This window comes from Vicugna pacos, chromosome 2 (assembly GCF_048564905.1).
Source record: "Vicugna pacos chromosome 2, VicPac4, whole genome shotgun sequence".
NCBI classification, from domain to species: Eukaryota; Metazoa; Chordata; class Mammalia; order Artiodactyla; family Camelidae; genus Vicugna; species Vicugna pacos.
Genome location: NC_132988.1, coordinates 47779013 through 47798621, shown reverse-complemented (window position 1 = coordinate 47798621; position 19609 = coordinate 47779013). Strand labels below are relative to the sequence as shown.

Here is a 19609-nt window from a genome sequence, read left to right as displayed (position 1 = left end):
GAAGTAAGGGAGAGGGAGAGAAGGGAAAGAAAGAAGGGAGGGAGAGGAAGGAAAGAAGGAAGCAAAAGTGAGCTATATATAACAAGACGGTCATTTCACATACTTACACTAACAAAAAAAGAGAGAGAAGGAAAGAAAGAGAGAAAAACCTAAGGAAAGGAAAAAGAAAATGCCCAACAACGATGACATATTTGCATAATGAACAAGAAATACACAAAATATTTTGCAAATCATAAAATTATGCAAGAAGAAGGAAAAATGCTCACAGTGTCAAGTATATAGAATTAACAATTGCATGTACATTTTGATTCAGCTATGTGAAGTCATGAAGTCATGAAGCACATTGATCGGTTGGATTAACCAGGATGGGAGTAGGGTTTATCCTTTCCAAGAGTAGACTTAAGTTTAATTGTGCTCTAAATAGGTTAGGGCATGCATGCAGCCAAGTCTACTGAATTGAATATAACTTTGGGGGTGTCAATAAATATAAATTCTCTCCTCACCTCTGCTGCAGATTGTCCATATGAAATTATATTAAATCCCCATTACTCTGCAGCCTGGTATAAAACCATCTTTTCAAGGCACCAAAGACTTATTTACAAGTCATTGTAATGTAGTAGACAAATAATGTCTATTACAAGACATTATTTACAAGATTAGAAAAACTATATATGCCAATTTGATGAGAGCAATTATTCTAGGTTTTCACCTTTACAAGGGAATTCTGGTACTGGCAACACTTCTATTTGAGGGAATTTGGAGGAAGCTTGGGTTAGAAGGGCCCCATAGTGTACCAGCAGTTAGAATAAGGACTCTAGAGCTAGGTAAGCCTGGGCTTGGATACATTTTGTCTGTACTAGTTGAATATCCTTGGAAATATTTCTTAATATCTTTCTGCACCTTTATTTCCCCATCTATAAAGCGGGTAAAAAAAATTACCTACTTTATAGGGTTATCATAGAGATGAAATGAGTTTTTTACTTAAAAATTTTTAATGAAATGAGTTGATGCATATGAAGCCGTTCACACAGTGCCTGGCATACAGCGATGCGAGGGGACCATCAGGGACTGGGGTTGTTCTCTTCCATCTGCCACTTTGACACAACAAGCAGTTGGGTCTAGGGGTAGAAGAAACATCTTTTAATACTGTAGGGCTTGGTTCTAAATTTGGACTCATTTATATTATAGCCAGAATATTCAATGCATAATATTCCGCAAAGACATCTTTAATGTCCTACTTCTATCACCATATATGATTTTATATTAAATAACACAAAAATAGGGTTGTGGGAGATTTTACCGTGATTGAGGAGATAATGAAGAGTAAATTTTGGTCCTCCTAAAACCAGTGCTGAAAGAGTTCGCTTCCCCGATGTGTCTTGCTGTATTCACAATAGCAACGTTCAGGGAATAAGTACCCCAGAAGATACTGAGACATTTTAGATAATCTGCATCCCTCTGTTTTTCCAGAAAAATCAATTATGGAATCATGGGAATTCATCCAAACTTCTCTGAGGGACTGCTCTAATTGTCTAATCCAGCCATTATCAAGAAGTCAAGAAGTGAGCCAAGAATTTCTCTTCGGAATAAGCAAAGAAAGTGTGATGCTAATAAAATAAGTAAATAATAGAAGAAGGTAAGTATTCAGATTGCATCCTATTATTATTCACCAAGCAGTTCTGTGCACTTATATGAACAAGGCTGTATATTAGCACAGCAGAGAAACAGGTGGCACTATCTTTGCTCACACTTTATGTGATCAAAAGATATGCATGGTGGGGGAGGGTATAGTTCAGTGTTAGAGCACATGCTTAGCATGCAAGAGGTCCTAGGTTCAATCCCCAGTACCTTCACTTTAAAATAAACAAATACATAAATAAATCTAATTACCTCCCCCCACCAAAAAAAGATATGCATGAATAAATAAATAAATAGTGAACTAGTAAATGCATACAAAAAATTTTATCTTTTCTTTCCTAGACAATGCCTAATGCAGTCCTGATGGCATGATTGTGAATAAGCTTTAAATCCTGAAGTCTTCATTCCAGCAACTAGTATTCTTTTGTTTCTTGTCAGTTCCACAAAGAACTTGGGTGTTGAACTTTCAACACTTCATTAACTGAAAGGAGAGATTGGGGCAATCCCTGTTGCAATAGCATGACTGCTTTTTTTTTCGTTTAACTCTCACAGCCACCAACTGATAGCTACAAAGTTGTATCTCCTAAGGATGTACTGAGAGAGTTTCAAGGCTCAGCAAAGCTCACTCTTGCTGTCAGAGGTACAGTTATACATTTGATGTAGCTCCCAGGTTCATGATAAACTGAGCATCTCTTTGGATTAATAAATGCTGAGGTTACTGCCCTTGCAGTGAGGGAAGACAGTACCAATAATAATTCAGTTCGCTCTTTCTGGTTGGCACTTGGCAATTTTAGTTATTTGGCAGGTCAACCTGACCTGGGTTATGTCACAAAAGACCACATGGGCCAGCTGTGGAAGCAAATCAAGCAATCCTAGCCTAAGTGTCACATAAAGCATTCTGTGCACATTTAACAAGTTCAAGTACCAGGCAGTATAAGCCGGCTTTCCTCTGTGGACTAAAAGTAAACATGTTTTTCCCCTTGTTTAATGGTAAAAAAAAAAAATTTTTTTTATTTTGGAGCAAAATTTCACTGAAGGTCATCTCCAGAAGTATTTCTAAATTCTAGGAACTTGAACAATATACTGATAGTCTATTCTTGGAAAAGGTTTTTTAATATTTATGTATAATCTACATCCAAAGTGTGCTAGAAAGCAACTCTGCTTGAACATATCAAAAATGACTTCTAAGTAATCACTAATGTGGTACTTTGTTTTATTGTGATAATGGAAATGACAGTAAAAATTTTATCTTTTCTCTTCCTAGACAATGCCTAAACTGTTTCACACTCTTGATAAATATTTCTTGTATAAATGAATAAATCTTTGACTAGCCTAGGAAAGTAGAATTTATTTGGCATTTATACCTGCTATTAATTTCCTGGTAATTTCCACAGGTATTTTAGGGACAATATTTGACACCGTAATAGCCTAACTCTTTGAGATTCAAAGCTTGGCCCCAGCAAGAATCATCCACATCACCTGGGAGCCTGTGAGAACCACAGTATCTCAGACCTAATGAATCAGAGCTAACAAATCGGCATCTTCATATTAAAGGATGAGAAAACCTGATTGAAAACAGATGAAATTGTTTTTGAATTATCATCAAAGTCTGCCTTAAAAGGAAACACAAGGGAAGTCGGTCTCATAAATAGTGACAGGACCAGAGGTGATGTTTAGAAGGTTGAAAATGTTATGTTACTTTCATGAATGGTGTGGTAGATATGTGAAGTCAAATGGCTGTATCCAAGGAATTGTGAAACTTTGGGTAAGTTTCTTAACCTGTCTTAGAAATATTTGGAAAGAAAGAAAGGAAAGAAAGGAAAGAAAGGAAAGAAAGGAAAGAAAGGAAGAAAGGAAAGAAAGGAAAGAAAGAAAGAAAGAAAGAAAGAAAGAAAGAAAGAAAGAAAGAAAGAAAGAAAGAAAGAAAGAAAGAAAGAAAAAATAAAAGGCCAAGATAGAAGTCTTCTAGCCCTAATGTGACTTTTCTCTTGTCCTCAAGTGCCTTGGATTTTATTTCCCAGAAATTAACAGGGGCATCTCACCCTTGGTCATCCTAGTTTAGCCACTGCATGTGCCTCCTGCCCACCCCTTTCCCTCCCCTCCCCCTACTCTGCCAAGTGCCTGAGACATACGCTATACACATTCTAGATACACTTCTGGCCCATGAAATGTAAAATAGTATTTATTCTGAAAAGCCCTTGTCATCTCAGGTAGATCAGAAAAGAATTAACTCATGTGTATTACATGTGCACTCACTCAGTTAATGGGGCACCATAAAATTAATGTCTAATTCTTGTAATATTCCCTCTTCAACACAGATTCACTCCTACTATACCTCATACTATCAGGCCAGAGGTCTTTTTTCCTTCACTGAACAATTTTTAAAAGAAATCTTCCATAAAGATCTGTTTTATATTTTTATTGTTCTATTAACTTAATATGAGTTTTTAAAATACACTTAAAGGGGATCCCATAGAAAATAACTGCCAGCAGAGCTTTAAAAGAAGTTAAAACTCTTTTTGATTCCCTAGATTAGAGAGATGTTGTATTTATGGCATGATTTAAGCAAATATTACTAATAAGCATCGTGATTATCAGCAAGTTATGACAAGTGGAACTGGAGACACCCTAATTTCACCACTGCCACCCCAAATCAGCTCTCTGTTGGGACCTTCCATCTGCATAGTACAAAGACTCAGAACTGAAAAACCATGTGGCTCCAAAGTAACCCTGATATGGTGACTTAAAGATATCATTGAATTCTTGCCACACTTCACATCAAGAGGTGAGGTTTATTTCCACTCCCCCTTGAACCTAATCTAGCCCTATCACACACTTTGACAAATGGAATGTGGCAGAAATGACTGTACAACTTGCAAGGCTGGTCTTCAAAGATCTGTATATTCTGCTTTTGCCCCTCCTGGAATATTCCTCACAAACCAGCCACCATGTGGGAAGTACAACTACCCAGAGACCACCATGTTGGGAGGAAGCCAGGCTAACCACGTGGAGGGAGAGAATCCATGTGGAGGAGCACTTACGCGTCAGACACGTGAGTAAAGCTTGCTTGGAACGTCCAGTCCAGCTCAACCACCAAGGGAGTGCAAATGAGTGAATGAGACAGTGCATGCCAAGTGGAGCAGAAGAACTGTCCAACCAAACTCTGCCTCCATTCTGGACCCCGAGATCCATGAGCATATAAAACTTGTTGAAAGCACTGAGTTTGAGGGTAATTTGTTATATAACTACAGATAGCCAAAACACTTGGGGACCAATTATTTTCTCTTTCATAACCTTCGTAGCCTTTCTCCCATGGCATGTCTGTTTTCCCTGCCAGGAGTGCTCATTCTGCTCTTGTACCCTTGTTGAGAAATTCTTCCCAACATCTCCACACAGAACTCTGAAAGAGATAGGATGATTGTCTGGGTGAATTATCTCACCCTTCTTGGACAGAACCTTTTGTACCTTAAAGAACCAGTCAGTCTTATAGTTTATTGACAGTATGATGAGTGGACCTTAGTTAGCCAGGTGCCTACTCTGGTCAAATTAGTCCTGATTTTGCACATAGAGCCTGGTGCTGCTTTCCTGAGCAGGGCAGTTCATAGGGACACTGGGCCTGACTGGCACCTAACCTGATTGTTCTGAACATTTCATGATTAAATCCTCAGTCCTTTGAATTAACCAATTATCACATACTGAAATGCAGACACTCCTTGCACACAGGAAATTACTTACCAATTGTTTAAACTTCTATATGTGAGTTCTCCGGGAAGATCTTGCTGAATCTGAGCTTTTACATTGGAAAAGGAAAAGAAGTCCTGAAATCTCTGGCTACTTGGTGGAGTAGATGCGCTAAAAAGAAATCAACAAGGGCTTAAAGGGAAGATTAAAAAATCATGAAGGATAATTTTTTCTAGTTTTGCCTAGAGTAGGCCTTTGGCTTAATGGATTTTCCTAAACATATGGGATCACTTGAAAGATCATGTGGTGGAGGAGGGTATAGCCCAGTGGTAGAGTGCATGCTTAGCATGCATGAGGTCCTGGGTTCAATCCCCAGTATCTCCATGAAAAAAAAATAGAAAGAAAGATCATGCAAAGGCATAAGATGATTAAGACTATGTGACCAGAAAGGAAGAGGAAGATGGAACAAGAAGATATATGAGGAATATAAACCAGAGGTTGGAGCCTAGAAAAAGAGGAAGAGAATAGAAATTTGGGGAAGTATAAGGCCCTAAAGATGTTGTTTGCTGTATATCCTTCTAGTAAACTCTAACACTTAAAATCAGAATTTTCACAGGAGACTATATTCAGTTTCTTGTAATGAGCTGCAATGGAAAAGAAACTGAAATATATATATATATGTATGTTTATGTATAACTGAATCACTTTGCTGTATACATGAAACTAACAAGAATCAATTACACTTCAATAGAAATTAAGCAGTTTTTAAAAAATTAAAATATAAAAAAAATCAGCATTTGCACAACAGACATATGTACATAGCCATCATTGACTTTTAGAATTTGATGATCTGGATGCATCCAGAGGATTTCAGAGTTTTAAAAAGGATATTCCCTTTATAATTTTTTGAGGACTCTCCAGTTTGAAATGTACATCATCTCAAATATCCGGGCTGTTAGTAATTCAGATAATCCAGCATGTTGCATGCAGAAAAAGACAAAATTACCCAAGTGGCAAAAGTCAAATAAAGTAGCCTCCTGCATCAATGAATTTCAAACTCTAGATAAAGCATATGCATTTTGTATGTAAGAGAAAATCACAATTGTTCCCTTAAGCTTATATAAGATTTTAAAGAGTAATCTTTCTAGTATTAACTGGATTGAACTTCTTCATTTTAATCAAAGGCTATACAATCAGGGAATTAAATACTTCAATTTTTAATATTCTCTCTACAGTATTTATTTCTCAATTGTTCCTCCCTTGTTTCTGCATTCTATCCCTTCCCTGATTAACAACTATTTGAATCTGCCCTTTGGAACTCAGGGAAGGTCACAGAGGCTGAATGAAGCCTATTTCCTGCAAATAAGAAACAGGAGACATGGAAAGGGTTTGTACCTGGGAGGGCCCTACAGGGTCCTGCTCTGTTTCACTAATATAGAAAACTCTATGAAATTAATATTATTTATTTTTTGCTTACCTGCTAAGTATCTCTCTCCTAGTATTAGACTGGAAAGCTCAATGGGTGAATATAGGTGTTCCAACTTAGTATTTGCTGAATAAGTAGATAAATGCCTAAAATTAAACAAAGGTTTTTTTGACAAAAGTTTTTTTAAACAAATCTTTTTTATCAGAAATGTTTTGTCAAATGCTTTTATCAAAATGCCATCCTGGAAAACCATTTTAATTATGTCTTCTCCTTGTTAGGACTGCTGTAGCTGTCTGTTAAAGACCTAAAGATAATATGAATTTCAATTTATATTTAAGCTTTAGCAAGAGGAAACATGCATAAATTCAAAACAATTCTAAAAGGCTCGACTGATTATTTGGTGCATCCCCAATGCTGGGTTTCTTGTTTGTTTGTTTGTTTCTATGCTAGCCTTCACTGATATGGAATGTGCTAACAAGCTTGCTAAGAAATTATTCCACTGGCCAACAATAGAAATCACACACACACACACACACACACACACACACACACACACACACACACAGAGAGAGAGAGAGAGAGAGAGAAATTCTCTTCCTTAGGGTAGATCTTTTCATGTTCATTTTCTCTATTAACAGCCTAAGCCAGGTATCTTTGCTGGCCCCTCCAGGTTCGCTCTTCATCCCACTTTCTGCTATGGAAGGCTGGCCTGTCTCTAACCACATCGGCGGACCCCTGCATCCTCTAACTCCTGGTGAGTTTGTCCCAGTGCTCTCTAAGAAAAATGATACGATAAATGATATGATATAAACATATTTTAAATTTAATAATTATTTAAACATTTGACTTTTTCTAGTAGCATGTTTTAAAAATTAAAAAGAAACAGGTAAAATTACTATTAGCAATGTATCTTATTAAGCATTATCAATACCTTTGAAGTCCCCTACATGCCTTTCCTAGTCACTCCTCCCTCTCAGCCAGGAATCTCTAGTCTGAATTTTTGATTATTAATTCCCTTGCTTTTCTTTATAGTTTCACCACAAATGTAAGTGACTCTAAATAAAAAATACTTTAGTTTGGACTGTTTAAACTTCATGTAAGGAAACTCATACTACGTGTGTTTTTTTAAAAACTGCAATATCTTATGTTATTACTTATACATAACATCACATATATTGATAAATATATATTTAATAATACATGTTCATATTTAATATGTTGATTATGTGTCTAAATATTATCCTTCCTATTTTCAATTAATGCAAAGTTAGTAATATATTTTCCACTCTCTTTTTGCACCATGTTTTCAAAATTTGGTGTATATTTTACTCTTACAACATTTTGAGTACTCAGTAGCCATCTGTGACTAGGTTACCATATTAAGCAGTGCAGTTTAGCTCATGGAAGACTTGCCTGGCAATGGACCACAGAGAGGCAAGAGTAAATTTGGGGTATTTCTTTCCTGATTCCTTCCCTGGGGGTCACCTCAGACTGGCTTTGTCCTTCACAGCTCCTCTCAAGCTGGCCTACTCCACACATTGCTTCTCTTCTGAGTTCTGGTAACCATTTCCTCACCTTGCCCCTCTAGGCCTAGGGATGATAGCAGTGTTCTCTTTTGTTTTCCATAAACCTTTTCCAAACAGCTGTAATATCTCTTTATTAAACACTTCTCAAGTTACCCTTATTTGAGTATGCCCTCTATTTCCTGCTGGGACACTTTCTGACTCAACTCTTATTAGAATTTTTCTGGAAGGTTTGAGGGCTATGTCCTTGAAAGTATTATTTCAGGAATGATCAATTCTAAGTATGTACCTATCAAATGATAGGGTGATATACCTAAAAAGTACACTTGTTACCTCAAAGGGGGAAGGGAAAAGACCCCAGTTCTTGTCTTACCCAAAAGATAAGAATTCAGACAGGAGATGGAAGCATTGGGTAGCTAAAGATTTTAAAGGTTTTATTAGCAAAGTAAAAGCACACTTCCATGAGAGGAAGGCAGCCTGGTCTTTGCTTGTTCCTTCTGTCCTACACCCTGGCTTAGGGGCGGTCTCTTAATTGACAGCTCGTGCCCCTGGAGGGCTTAGTCATGCTTGTCCCCTTTTGCGCATGTCCTTACCCATGATGCACACAGATAAACCTATGGCGGAGGTGCCTAAACTGCAATACCAGTTACATTACAATGAGGATTGGGTCGTGTCCAGTTAGGTCCTTGTCACTGCCACACAGCTGCTGCTGTCCAGTCCTAACTGGTTCCTTGCTGCACTCATTTGAGGATGGAAAGCCCTTTTATGCTGGAGGCGGGCATACTGCCATCTTCCAGACCATCCCCATCTTCTCCACCTTATCTGCTTGGTGCCCCACTTATCTAACTACCTAACACACTGACAAGCAGAAGAACTCGTTGGAATGTGATAGACTAAAATTGGCTTAATGTAATTAAAAGGTGGCTAATAGGCTTATACCTCCTGTATTCAATAACTGTTGCTCAGCAAAAAAAAACATTAGCTTCACAGATAATTCACTGGGTTTTATAAAGTTGAAACAATCTAGAAACTTTAAATGTCAGTATTTTCCCATGTTCCAGGACTTCTGTACACAGTATTCTAGCAAGATTAAAAATTCTGGAAGTCCTGACAAGTCTTACGTTTTAGGGATCAAAATATTCTCTTTCAAAAAGAATGTGAGGAAAAATTGAAATTAAAAAAATGCTTATGTAAGACAGATATTGATTTTATTAGCTTTATATTATTGATTTCTAAGATTTATCTTGACTGACAAGGACTGTTGACCAGTTCCAAGAAGGAAATTGTACATAAATTTTACATAAATATCTTTGTAAAAGGTAAATAATACATAGATTGTAGAAAAAAATCCTTGGCACATGTTTTTAATAAGGAAACTCACTCTGTGCCCCTTTATGGAAGAAAAGAAATCTATCCAATTGAGTAGTGTAATCCCTCATGTAAGCTATTTGAGGACATTTTCTAAACACGTTTGGATTTATGGAAATGCATGTGTCTTTTATCACAAACTATGATTACACTTTCAAATATTTTTGAAACACAGAAAATTCAGTTATTTATTATTCTCTAGGGAAATCTGGACATAAAATATTTGCTTTTTAAAATGTTCTTCTTGGTCAAAGAGGCTGTTCATGGGACAGATGGGAAAATCTATGCTGAAATGAAGAGTACTTGGGGTTCATAGATTGACCTTAACCTAACATGATGAGAACATTTTCTCCTCTAAAAAGTAAAGTGCTTGTTTTTTTTTCAGAGATCAATAAGGTAGTAACCACATTATTGCAAAATGTATTTGAATGAGATTCCAGGAGGCATAGTAGAAACAAAAGCACTTACAAAATCAGTTCTCAGAGCTAAACTCCATTTGTCTCACTGATGCCTGCCAATGCCGTCCATGTTTTGAAACAGTTGGCAGGTGTCCCTAACACCATGACATTATGGGGGCAGCCAATTTTCTTGTGGCTAAACCTACTCTTAGATATTGGTTAAAACAGAATGGGGAGTGAGGAGGTTACTCTTAAGCTGTGGGCTTCACTGGTGCATATGTGGATTCATCTGAAGAAACTCTGATTTTAAGGACAATCACTTGCATAACCACAGGAGAGTTTACCCCAAACCTCGACCACTTAGACTTGGCCACAGAAGCCTGGTTTTGAAAAACAAACTGTCAAACAGTAAATGAGGCTTCATGCTTACCATCTTCTGCTTCTGCTCCAAAGGATACATTAGTTTAGAATGTTAACAGATTAAATTGTTGAATAAATCTCAAAAAGAGCATTTTCTTTTCTAGGAATGTGTCCAGTGAATTACCCCAAAGATTCTCAAACTTCTTAATGTGAATATCTCTTAGCCAAACCTTAAGCAAAGTTTCACCTACAAAATGCAGTGACCTAGATTTTTAGGTCACTCTTCTTTAGTAAAATATATTGAGAATTACAGAAGAAAAAGAACATTGCTAATAAAGGAGGAAGTCTTGCAAATCAGAGGCATTGTGTAACAAACCAAAATATATGTGTAGGTTGGTATCCTGACACTAAACTACTATAGTGGGAAGCCAAGGCAGGCATTATGCCATCAGAACTTTCTAAATTTTTCTAATGATGATGAATCATGAGATTTCACAACTAGGAGGTAGTAATGTGGTGGTAACATTAAATGGGGAAAAAGTGCTACTTACTTTTAAAATAGAATTTAAAATCATACAAAAAGCCATTTTAAAAAGCTGACTCACTTTTCTCAAAATCCTCTTTCTTCAAAATCTTCAGTAAAGAACATATTACTGGCATTATGTGGCACAACTATTCCTCATAGTGGTGTGACACCCTGAGTGTCTTTGTGTAAACATCTAATTTAAAATTTTTGTTTTGCAATAAAAAGTAGATCATAGTATTTTGCCCAAATTCAGATACATAATAGGTTGTCAAGAAATTTGATATCGATTGATAATACTTTGAAAATTTATATTTATACCAAATAAGACTTCAGGTTCTAGAAATCTGTTTATACAGAGTAATTCTTGAGTCTCTTGGGGAGAAGGGTGTATACTCAGTACTAATGTTGATATCAGAGTGTAGAGCGCTTTCTTTCCTCTGGAATGAAAACACTTAGGAGAACATTTTAAGATGTTCATTAAAGGCAAACTGTTTAATCATTTGAAAAACTCACTAAAAAAAAATAATATGTGAAAAGGTTTGTCTCTTTATTTTTAAGTTGCGTAGATGTGAAGTCCAACTTGGTTCCTCCTTTGATGAGAGAGGCATTTAAAGCCACTTGGCTGGAAGAGAGCGAAACTTCGCTCCTGCAGCTCAGCCCTCCTTGTGCCAGCTGCTTCCCACCATGAAATGAACATAGCTGCCTGGAAGGAAATTTTGCATTAAATCAAAATTTTCCTCTTGTTGTATTTCTCTTACATTCTGAGGAAGTGGAATAAGTCCTCAGCTGAAAAATAGGCCCTCTTTTCTTTACAACGAACATATTAGAGGTAAAAAATATATAATTCAACAAAAATGAAGAGAAGAGTTTTAAAGTATAGCGTTTGGGGGCTTTTTCCCCCCATAGGTTGGCTCTTATTTTCCATCAAGACATAGTTAGATAAAATTTTTTTCTTAAACCTCTTTTTAGACGTGAGGATTTGAAGTGAGATGGGGCCAAGTTTAGTATTGCCTTTAATTTTTCTTATCTGTTTTCTTACCTCTTGCTGCTTCAGAAAGTTATAGAAAACACCCAAGAATCAAATACTAAAGCTGGTTATTCTATCCTTAAATTTATATATGTTTAATCTAAAGTTTAGAACTTCTGTTTCTTCCATACAGAACTAATTATTGCAGCAAAAAGTCTATCTCTTGCATTGTATCTTTCTGACATAAACTTCAGATTATCAGTCACTTCCTATAATTGAACCATTATTTATCATTTTAGCATATTTCAAGCTCATTTTTAGAGCATGAAGAACTAAATGTTTTAAGTTCAGTCTGTATCTTAGATTGAATTAAATTCAAACTAATTTTAAAGGAGTAAAAGTTTGTAAGATTATTACTTATAAACTGATTAACCAAATTAAATTTTTGTGTCCAAAAATATGTGAATTTAGAACTATCCTTGTTATTCTGTTATATATTCTTTTAAAGAAACTTCCCAGGAAATTTTTATGCATTCTAAAGTTTGACAACCATTGCCACAAGGGGCATTCTGTATAATGAGAATAAAGGAAATTTTGAATTTTGTTTAGTTTTTGGTCACCTAATCTGCTACACACATACACACACACACGACTAATTATTATTTGGAAATACTAATCCATTGTATTTGATGGATGTACATGCTAAACTGATGTGATAAAGAGCCACCAAAATACAATCTTTTAATAAAACAGAGTTTATTCATTTCTCATGAGTGTTCCTGGGTAGGTAGTTGGCTCCAATACAGGTGGTCACTTGGGGATTCAGCTTAGTTCTACTTTGTTTCTCTCCCTCCTCTAGAATGTTGGCCTTGACTCCCTGGTCCATGATCAACTCTGGTTTTTACCATCATGATCGCAACCTAGCCCACCATAGGGAAAGGAGATGAAGCAGACAGCAATAAAATGTCATCTACAAGTTACAGATTTTACTTTTATTCACTAGCTAAAATCAAAAGAATTTTTTAAAATTTAGTTTAACTGGTATATCAGAAGACAGCCAGAACACTTCTAACTTTATTAGAAAGTTTCTAACAGTTATTCTTAGTCTTAATTAATATATGCACATGTGATATAATTAATATTAATAAATTATTGTTAATCTTACTCTAGATAATTATAGCAATTGGTGGACCTATTCTATTTCATCTTTTCATAAAAAATGCTTACTATATTTCTATCTTGGAAAAGTCCTACCAACTATCCTTTCAAACCTTCAATTCACAGAGAATGAGCCAGAACTTTACTTAATTCATAGATGAAATGCTAACTGGCTTGGTGAATGTATAAAAGTATACATAGATTTAATTCTATGCAAAATAATGGGAGATCAAATAGCAGACACTAAAGAAGAGTAAAAGTAACAATATGTAGACAATACTTACCGACCTTGTCTCCAGTGATGACCCCTAACCAGTTACATTTGGTTTTGCTACAAACTCTGGGTACAAATAAAGGTACAGTTAGCCTACTGATTCTTCCTATTTAGTACTTTTTGGGAATTAAATGGGAAATGTTTTAAAGGTGTTCCTTCAATCAAAACTTACCCCTCAAAAATATCAAATCTGATCACATTCCACTAGATTAAATCCATTTCATGACTTCTCATTGCTCTTGTGTTAAAGACTCTCCGTTGGGAAGGAAATAAACCCAACATAGATTAGATTGCCCCCAGGAGAGTGGGAAGCTGGGGTGGGGGGTGAATCACATAGTGAAAAATGTCAAAGGTAGATTACCCTTAGGTTCAGCTAGACGAAGGAACTCAAATTGTTACCGAACACAAGTTCCTGTGCCTGATGTACAGTGAGGCCAAACTGAAACATTAGCATTTGGAGCAGAGAAAGGTTTATTGCAGGGCCAAGCAAGGAGAACAGGTGGTTCATGCTCAGAAAACCCCAAACTCCCTGATGATTTTCAGGGAGAAGTTTTTAAAGGCACAATTTGGGATGAGGGCTGCAGGGTGTGTGACTTTCTTCTCATTGGTTGGTGGTGAGGTAACAGGGCGGTGCTCCAGCAATCTTGTGCTCAGTCTGAAATTACCAGCCTCCATCTGGGTGGTGCCTTAGTTCCTGCAGAAGAACTCAAAGATATGGTTATATATATTCCTTGAGGAGGAATCAGGACCCTGCCCCAAGTCTGCACTATTGTTTCTCAACTGCTCCTCTTTTCTTTCTGCATTTTCCCGTTGCTGATTAGTAACTATTTGAATCTGCCCTTTGGAACCCAGGGAAGGTCAAGGAGGCTGACTGAAGCCTATTTCCTACAACAAGAAATGGGGAGGGGAGGGTATAGTTCAGTGCCTCAGTGGTAGAGTGCATGGGGTCCTAGGTTCAATTCTCAGTACCACCATTAAAAAAAAAAAATTTAAAAAAATGGCAGACACGACAAGTATTTGTACCTGGAGGGTCCTACAGCACCCTGCTCCATTTCAAAATGAGTCAAATGCTCTCCTTTGGCCTATTTTAGCTGTATTGTCAGGTAAGCTCTATTGTCATTTATGTTAGGTGCTAGAAACCACAGGCTTATGTTCTATATTTGCAACAATTCCAACAGAAAGAAAATGTCTCTTCCCCAGTCCCAAAACTGTCTCATTGTTTTTGATTTAACTGGCCTAGATATCAAACTGTGGTTCAGATACCCAGAACCAGTCACTACAGCCAGAGGTTTAAAATGTTTTGATTGGCCAGGTCTGCGTCCGCATTGACCTTCTGAAGCTGAAATTGAAGTCAGATTCACCTAGTCACATGTAATGAAAGTAGGGTAGGAGGAGTTCCCCTGGGAAAACCAGGGAGTGGACCTAGAAGAAATGGATTCTGGATAGGCCGAAACAGATGTTTATCACAGTTCACTGCCTGCCTGTGCAACAGCCACAAAATTCAAAATTGCCCAACCCTGCATTAAGCAGTAACATATATGGGATCAAAAACATATGTACCGGCACCATGCAGGTTTTACCCAGTTACTGAACGCAGGCTGAGTCCAGACTCTCTTGTTCACATGCATTCCTCACGGTTCAGAAACCTATTGTAAACTGATACATCTAAGCATCTCCAACAAACATAATATACATTTGTGATGAGGAAACAAAATGACTACTATAAACCTTCTACTTGAAAAAGGGGAAATGGGAGGAGGGGTGACTTGCAATGTGCTTACGACTCACTGAACAGGAAGGAGTAGGGGATCCCTTATATTGGCTTCAGAGTGAATTTCTTGGGGACCCTTTGGTCTGCTCTTGGGTGTGTCTTCTGGGATGATTTCCCCTGTAACTTGTCCTGTCTGATCAGAGCTGCGAAAGGCACTGGGGGGTGTTTACTTTCTCATTCTCACAGTCCATCAATGGTGTTGTTTCTGTTAGTGTGGATTTAGGATCCTGACTGAGTATTGCCTTGGGGGTTGAGCAATCACAGCCCTGAGTTTCTGGGTGTTTGAGTTTCTCTGGAAACACCAGTTCCTTAAAAGTTTAGTAAACCCTACAATCTATTTGTTTCCAGTAAATTCACTGAGTTAACAACAAAAGCCAGTCCTTGATTCTAGATCCCAAAGGTGTTGTTTCTGTCTTCTAACAATTAGCCTTGATGTTCTGTCAACAGAAGTGGGTGGCTCCTGGTTTCAATCTTATCTTCTAATTTCATTCTACCCTACTCACTTTTGCTGGCACTAAATTTAGACTGCAAAGAGGACTTTACTTTTCAAACCCTGAACAGTTATACCATTTCTGGCTCCTGGCTGTTTGGGATTGCAGGATAAGGGCGAAAGGGCTGCTCTTGATGTTTTCACTGCTTTCAAATAAACCAGCTTTAACTGCAGCTTGTCCTCTTCTTAAAGGATGTCACTAAACCTCACAAAAAGGAACCAATACATTTCTGATTTTTTTTTTCCAAACATGTCTTCTAATCTCCACTCTCAGTCGGCCCATACTCAAGTCTTAAGATACCACAGATAGTAAGTTATTCAACTGTTGTTTAATTTCTCAGATAAAGAAATGTAAGCAGATAGGGTAGGGGTGTCTCCAGAGAAAGAGAAGCAGGCAAGGCTTTCTTGACAGAAGAGAAGCCATTTTTTGGCCTAAGCCCTTTTGTGATCTAAGCCTGGACACAATGCTTGCCCTTAAACAGGTCTCAGTAATACTGACATTAAAAGAACAAAAGGACATACTTCTTAGGAAAGAGAAGTAACAATAGCAAAGATAACAAACCATTAGTAAAGAATTCCAGACCTATTTCAATGATAAATTCTAGCCTAAAGCACTGTCTTGAGCTGTTTTGCAGATTTAAAACCCCAGCCCCCAATCACAGCGGCCCTCCGGTACTCAACCACCAGATCACTTGGAACCTAAGGGATGAGGATGTTGACCTTTCCTGACCCTCATGACTTCAATCAACTAAAGTTTCTATTCTGTCGACCCCCACCCCAACCCCAGCTCCTTCATGAGTTTGCACATACCCTTAGCTTAAAATTTCCCAGATTTTGCTGGGGTTTTTTGTTGTTGTTGTTCAATTGGGGGGGGGGGCGCTTAGGGGAAAACCCTCTGTGGTCTCCTTGTTTGCTACATGTAAGAAATCCCTCCTTCTCCTGATCTTTGGTTTCGTTGTGTCTTTTGGCTCAACACTCACCAAAGGGTGAACCCAGTTTTCCAGTAACAGAAGGAGGGGTCCTTATTGTCTCTTTCCTACCTGGACTTGGCTAATTCTGCATTCTAGCTGTCACTACAATTTGATTCTTGTACCCTTTAAAAAAATTATAAATCAAGACTCTTCCAGATATAAGTAACCAAACTATATCTCAAACAGTCTTGCTTGGTAAGAGGAATTTACTGATACACAAAAATGAAAAGTTACGGAGCATGTCTGTTCAGTGACGTCAACTAGACGGCATCTCTCAGCTCTACTTTCCTCTGTGTTGGCTGCGCTGTAGGAGAAACATTTCCTTTGAGAGAACTGAACTTTTCCTTCTGGTTGCAATAGCCAGTGATACCAGTAAAAGGCCCAGAGCTGGTTCTGACTGGCCATGGCTGGTTCAACATGTGCCCACCTTTGAAGCTGAAGGTAGACTGGCTCTCCCTGAGCCTCAGGGTTTGAAGATTGTTTCTGTTACCCAAAATACTGGGTTTGCCTCTTGGTGGGTATCAAAAGACACAAATCAAGCCAAAGATGCAGAGAAGGAAGGATTTATTACCTGCAGCAAGGAGAACACAGGGGATTTTCCCAAGGCAGTATCTCCCCAAACAACAAAATTGGGGAAGTTTTAAGCTAAGGGTATACGTATTTTCATGAAGGGGCTTGGTCGGTGGATGGAGTCCAAGTGAGACAGGAAGAAAGGGGGCAGGACACGGCCATTAAAGGAATGACACAGCAATTAACACCAAAATGATGAGAAAATCAACTCCCATTAGACCCTGGGGGACCAAGATGGCGGGAGAATCTACCTCCAGTGAGCCTTGAGCTTCATTATACACATTGTCAGGTAGTAGCTTGGTGAATGGCACACCCACAAGTGCCAGGGCAGCTCCAAGGCTACCCATCAAAGATCAAAGAGAAGGCAGTGGCCCAATCCTGGGAATCCTCCCCTCTCCTCAAAGCGGTTGGGATAACCCTCTCACTTGTTAGCATATGAAAACTAGCAACACCGCATCTCTCAGTCAGTCTCTCTTGCCTTCCAGGACAGCCCACACCCTGCCTGTTACTTTTACTTTAAACTAAGCACCCAACCCTGCACCTCTTAGCCTTTTTCTTGCCTTCTGAGATGGCCTGCACTCTGTCTATGGAGTGCACATCTCTCTAAATAAATCCACTTTTACTCAACTGTGGATGCTCTTGAATTCTTTCCTGCATGAAGCCAAGGACTCTCACTTGTTGGGACACGCCCCAGGCACTCCACTGAGACCTGGGACACTGCCATCCTCTCGCACTCGCCATTTTTTCCCCCTGCATCACAAGCTTTAGCTGACTGACATCAGAGGGTCAGAGTCCCTTAGGTTCAGGTTGATCTGGTGGTTGAGTGCTTCAGGCTGATCTTTACCACTGAAACAGAACTGAGAGTCTTTACAGCTGATACGTTATCTTTGCTATTGTTACTTCTCTTGCCTGATAATACTCTGTTTCTGCAATTTTTTGTTCCCTTATGATCATTAATTACTGAGACGTGTTCAAGGGCAAGCACTGTGGCCAGGCTTAGATCACAAAATGGCTTCTTCTCTTCTCAAGAAAGCCATGCCTGGTTCTCTTTAGGAACAGCCACTCTATCTACTTACAGTTCCCCAAGGATAAAATATAGTGCCATTACCTGACAAAAGGGATGCTGGGAACCCTGAGGAGGTGAAATCGATTTTTAATGACAAAAACAGACTCAATGCTTACAAGACCTACCAGGCTCTGTAAGTCCTGGTCCTGGCCTATCTTACCAGCCTCATAGATTGTATCCTCCTACTTAATCTTTGCCCCGCAGCCACACTGGCCTTATGCCACATCCCTTTGTGCTTTTGGCCCTTCCCAAGTGCAATTCCTTCTGCCTGAAACAAGACTCCTCTCCTCATGCCTCATTTTATTGGTTCATTTCTACTTTTCAAAGTGAGCTCAATTATCACTTCCGCAAGGGAAGATTAAGTTGACTTCTAAACTGAATTTTATCCTTCCTTTTATCTTCCCCTGCAGCCTCCAAACTTCCCCTTTGTAGTGCCTGTCATAATTGCAATTAAGTATTTAGTTGTGTAATTACTTTTAGCTCTATGAGGCCAAAATATCTCTGTCTGAATTTTTAAAGTATTATTCAAGGAATGAATAAATAAAGTATGTGAACAAATAGGCAAGCTGAAGGAACATGTGATGCTGTGGATAATCTTTTTTTTTTTCTTTTCCCCCATTAATCTCTATATTTCTGGATCTAGTTTTTCTCCAACTCTCTCTCCCTTGTGCAGCAATACCAGTTTTTCCCTAGGTTGATTATTCACTGTTGTCTAAAAGAGGAGATATTTTAGTTGCATAAGAATACATGACTATGAGGGAAATTTGGGGCAAAAGTAATTTTCAATTAGATATTTCTGAAAGATACATTGTGTTACTTAGTGCAAAGTGTTCATACTGTAAATGAAATAGATAAACTTGGGTTCTAGTGCTAGTTGAGCCATTAAATAGCTCTTTGGTTGTAGAAATGTATTTCTTCTCTCTGAGCCTTTACTTAACTGTAAACTGAAAATAAATATTTATCTTGCAGGATTCTTAAAAGTGTATAAAAATAATATGTACCCAGTTCATGGCAGCACTATTTACAATAGTCAAGACAAGGAAGCAACCTAAATATCCATCGACAGATGACTGGATAAAGAAGCTGTGGTATATTTATACAATGGAATACTACTCAGCCATAAAAAGAATAAAATCACGCCATTTGCAGCAACATGGATGGACCTAGAGATCATCATTCTAAGGGAAGTAAGCCAGAAAGAGAAAGAAAAATACCATATGATATCACTTATATGTGGAATCTTTAAAAAATGATACAAATGAACTTATTTACAAACTGGAAATAGACTCACACACATAGAAAACAAACTATGGTTACTAAAGGGGAAAGAAGTGGTGGGGAGGGATAAATTAGGAGTTTGGGACTAACATATACACACTACTGTTTTTGAAATAGGTAAACAACAGGGACGTACTATATAGC

The 19609-nt window shown here is 38.0% G+C and overlaps 2 long non-coding RNA genes across 2 annotated transcripts; both read left to right on the top strand.

Moving 5' to 3' along the window:
- The first annotated feature begins 1483 nt into the window (after positions 1–1483).
- Positions 1484–4083, top strand: LOC140686202 (uncharacterized). The gene is made up of 3 exons (XR_012059844.1): positions 1484–1636; positions 1981–2278; positions 3033–4083. It is a non-coding gene; the product is annotated as an uncharacterized lncRNA (long non-coding RNA).
- Positions 4084–4181: 98 nt separating this feature from the next.
- Positions 4182–19609, top strand: LOC140686203 (uncharacterized). Its single transcript, XR_012059847.1, has 3 exons — positions 4182–4690; positions 7416–7499; positions 19157–19609. It is a non-coding gene; the product is annotated as an uncharacterized lncRNA (long non-coding RNA).